This window comes from Otolemur garnettii, unplaced genomic scaffold, assembly GCF_000181295.1.
Source record: "Otolemur garnettii isolate 467f Iridium unplaced genomic scaffold, OtoGar3 scaffold00032, whole genome shotgun sequence".
Classification (NCBI taxonomy): domain Eukaryota; kingdom Metazoa; phylum Chordata; class Mammalia; order Primates; family Galagidae; genus Otolemur; species Otolemur garnettii.
In genome coordinates this window covers 8811070-8815200 of record NW_003852427.1, presented here as the reverse complement: position 1 = coordinate 8815200, position 4131 = coordinate 8811070, and the positions used below count along the sequence as shown (strand labels likewise).

The 4131-nt window shown below is 41.6% G+C and overlaps 1 long non-coding RNA gene across 1 annotated transcript in view; it reads left to right on the top strand.

Moving 5' to 3' along the window:
- The window catches only part of LOC111725148, a 73979-nt gene that overhangs the window by 30616 nt on the left and 39232 nt on the right, over positions 1-4131 (top strand). The gene's annotated exons all lie outside the window — the stretch shown is intronic.

Genomic DNA, 4131 nt, shown 5'->3' with positions numbered 1-4131 from the left:
CCTGGCTATTTTTTTTTTTTTTTTGGTTGCAGCCATTGTTGTTTGGTGGGCCTGGGCTGGATTTGAACCCGCCAGCTCAGATGTATGTGGCTGGCACCTTAGCTGCTTGAGCCACAGGTGCAGAGCCTGCCCAACTATTTTTTATTGCAGTTGTCGTTGTTTAGCAGGCCCGGGCTGGATTTGAACCCACAAGCCTTGGTGTATGTGGCTGGTGCTATAACCACTGTGCTCTGGGCACCGAACCTGAATATTTTAGTTCTTAATTCATTTCAAACCAGTATATAAGAGGTACTTAGGATGAAGTCATCAATTTCTTAAGCATTGGTATTATAGTTAGGGAGATCATGTATCTAGTTCAAAGCCTCTTATAGATCAATTAATGCTCAGCGCGCTCTCTCTCTCTCTCTCTCTCTCTCTCTATATATATATATATATATATATTTATTTATTTATTTTTGAGACAGAGTCTTATTCTCTCACCCTCGGTAGAGTGTCATAGCATCATAGCTCCCAGCAACCTCAGACTTTTGAGCTCAAGAGATCCTCTTGCCTTAGCCTCCCAAGTAGCTGGGACTACAGGTGCCCACCACAGCACCAGGCTAGTTTTTCTATTTTTAATTGAGATGCGGTTTCACTCTTGCTTAGGCTGGTCTCAAACTCCTGAGCTCAAGCAATCCACCTGCCTCAGCCTCCCAGAACACTAGGATTATAGATATGAGCCACCTCACCCAACTAATGCCCAGCTAAACTTGGTTTATGCCAATAAACTTGGTTTGGACAGTAAATATAATGGTCCACCCTAGTTATACTGTTAACATAAATTCCCAACTGGGTTTATCTTGCCTGTTAGATATTTTAACATTAGCAAGTAGAATATTTTAGTTACAAGGGAAGGATCTATTAGAGTAGTTTAAATATTAAAGAGAGTAGTTAATTTTTTGCTGTGAGGAGGTAGGGACATTTCGGATTAATGTGGATAGAGAGCTTAATTCTTACAAAAAGAGTAATGACCTTTCTGTTTAGAAACCAGAGAAGAAAGAGAGGTTGAATGAAAAAATTTTAGGCACAGAAGAAGAAAACTATCCTACTTTTTTATTTTTTTTTTTTTTGAGACAGAGCCTCAAGCTACCATCTGGGATAGAGTGCTGTAGTGTCACAGTTCACAGCAACCTTGAACTCCTGGGCTTAAGCGATTGTCTTGCCTCAGCCTCCCAAGTACCTGGGACTATAGGCACCTGCCACGACACCTGGCTAGTTTTTGGTTGTGGTTGTCATTGTTGTTTAGCAGGCCTGGGCTGGATTTGAACCTGCCAGCTCTGGTGTACGTGGCTGTCACCTTAGCTGCTTGAGCTACAGGTCCCAAGCCCTATCCTACTTTTTTAATAATGTAGAGATCTGGCTCAGGACCTGTAGCTCAGCGGTTAGGGCGCCAGCCACATACACCAAAGCTGGCTGGTTTGAGCAGGCCCAGGCCTACTCAACAGCAATGACAATAAAAAAGAAATATATCCGGGCATTGTGATAGGTGCCTATAGTCCCAGCTACTTATAGTCCCAGCTACTTATGAGACTGAGGCAAGAGAATTGCTTGGCCCCAAGAGTTGGAGGTTGCTGTGAGCTGTTGTGACACCATGGTACTCTACCAAGGGCAACATAGTGAGACTGTCTCAAAAAAAAAAAATATGTAGGGATTAAGGTTATCTATTAGGCATATAGTTATCAGTAGTGGGGTGGGATCCTGAAATAAGACATTTAACAAAATATTGTAGGGTAACTACCAAATTGACGAAATATTTATTGAACACCTGCAATTTGGTATTTTTCTTGTTCACTTCAGTGATTTATTCCAGAACACTCATCTATAAAGTCAGGCAAATTATAATGTGATATGAAAATAATTAAGATAAGGGAGTTGATGGAGTAACTGGTTTGCTAATTTTGAAGAGGTGACATTAAGGTAAGGTATGGAAGACAAGAATCTATCCACTTGCAGATGGAGCTAAATGAAAACCTTAAGGTGGAAATGAGCTGGTTATGTTAGAAGAATAGAAAGAACTCCAGTGAGTCAGCAATAGGGTGGATGAAAACCATAGTGTTGGGTGGCGCCTGTGGCTCAGTAAGTAGGGCACTGGCCCCATATACTGAGGGTGGCAGGTTCGAACCTGGCCCTGGCCAAAATGCAATAAAAAATAGGCGGGCATTATGGTGGGTACCTGTAGTCCCAGCTACTTGGGAGGCTGAGGCAAAAGAATCGCCTAAGCACAAGAACTGGAGGTTGCTGTGAGCTGTGACACTATGGCACTCTACTGAGGGTGACAAAGTGAGACTCTGTCTCTAAAAAAAAAAAAGAAGAAAAGCATAGCCCAAGAATTAGAGGTTGCTGTGAGCCATGATGCCATAACACTCTACCAAGGAAAACAAAATGATACTCTGTCTCAAAAAAAAGAAGATGGATTATAGGTACAAAGTGGAAACAGGAAGGTCATTTAAGAGAATTTTGCAATTGACCAAGCCAGAGATGATGGTGGGATAACTTAATGTGATTACAGAATAGAAGGGATTTCTGAGCAATAGTGAAGCCCCAGTTTGAGATGCGCTAGCATGACATGGCAGACAGTGTGGATTTAGCTATGTAGCATAACGTTTTATGTGGAAATGAGAAATTTGACATTTTCTGTGGAATGCAGGCTTGATCAAGGGGATACACTGAGGGACTGGAGGCCATGGTTTATTTAGTGCATTTTTTTGCTTTAGAGACAAGGCACACTTTGTCAGTGACATGATCAGAGCTCACTGCAACTTCAAACTCCTGGGCTGAAGTGATCCTCTTGCCTCAGCCTCCTGCGTAGCTGGGACTACAGGTGTGCACCACCACTTCTGGCTAATTTTTCTGTTTTTTGTAGAGGTAGGAGCTCCTGATGTCAAGAGTCCTTTTACCTTGGCTTTCCAAAGTGCTAGGATTATAAGTGTGAGCCATTGTACTGTGGCAGTTTTCAGTACATAAACAGAGGTCCTTTTCTCATGGAGTTACTATTCTAATGGGTGTGGGGAAGAGAAATATAAAAGTTGTCTCTTGTTCTCTGTGGGGGATTGATTCCAAGACCCCTCAGGATAGCAAAATCCAGGATGTTAAAGTCCCTGATATAAGATGTCATAGTATTTGCATATAATCTGTGCATATAGTCTCATATACTTTGAATCATCTCTAGATTATCTATAATACTTAAAACAATGTAAATCGTTATTGTATTGTTTAGAGAATAATGACAAGAAAAAAGTTAGTAGATGTTTAGTATAGATTGAACCACCCCCCAATTTTTTTGATTCATAATTGGGTGGATCCATGGATCTGGAACCTGCAGATGTAAAGGGCTGACTGTATGTATATTGGGTGGTGGTGAGTGCTATTTGTAAGGTTTGCACCTTGTTTACAGTTGTTACTAAGAGATGGAAATATATTCGAGAAAGGTAGACATTGATGGTAAGGGCAGATTTATTATTTTATAAGGCGTGGTTAAAAAAGCTCTCTCTAATTAGGTGACATTTGAGTTCTAAATGAGGTAAGGGAGTAGGCTTTGTGGATGGGAGGTAGTGGAACATTCTAGACCAGTAGTTCTCAACCTGTGGGTCGCGACCCACAGGAACTGTATTAAAGGGTCGTGGCATTAGGAAGGTTGAGAACCACTGTTCTAGACTGAAGGAACTTAAATATAAGGTCTCTGAGGCCTGACTGTGCTTATTGTGTTCTAAGAGCAGTAAGAGGGCCACTGTGGCTGGAATGGAGTGAGGGAGGTGGTAGTCAGAGATGACATCAACATTGTGAAGGTGGTAGAGGGTGGAATCAAGTTGTAGATCCAAGTCAGGCCTTTGGGTTTTCTTCTGTGTGGTGATGGGGATGAAGATCAGGAATGAGGATATAGAGGGAGTAAAAGGCAAGGTTATAGCTGAGAGGTACAACTTGGGGCTAAAGAAGTATGAGGCTGGGTTTTTGACGTTTCTGAGGTGATAAGAGAAGAGAGTATAAATAAAACAGGTTTTTTTTTTTTTAATAATATTAAGCTGTCACCCTGGGTAGAGTCCTGTGATGTCATAGCTCACAGCAATCTCAAACTTATGGGCTTAAGCAATCCTC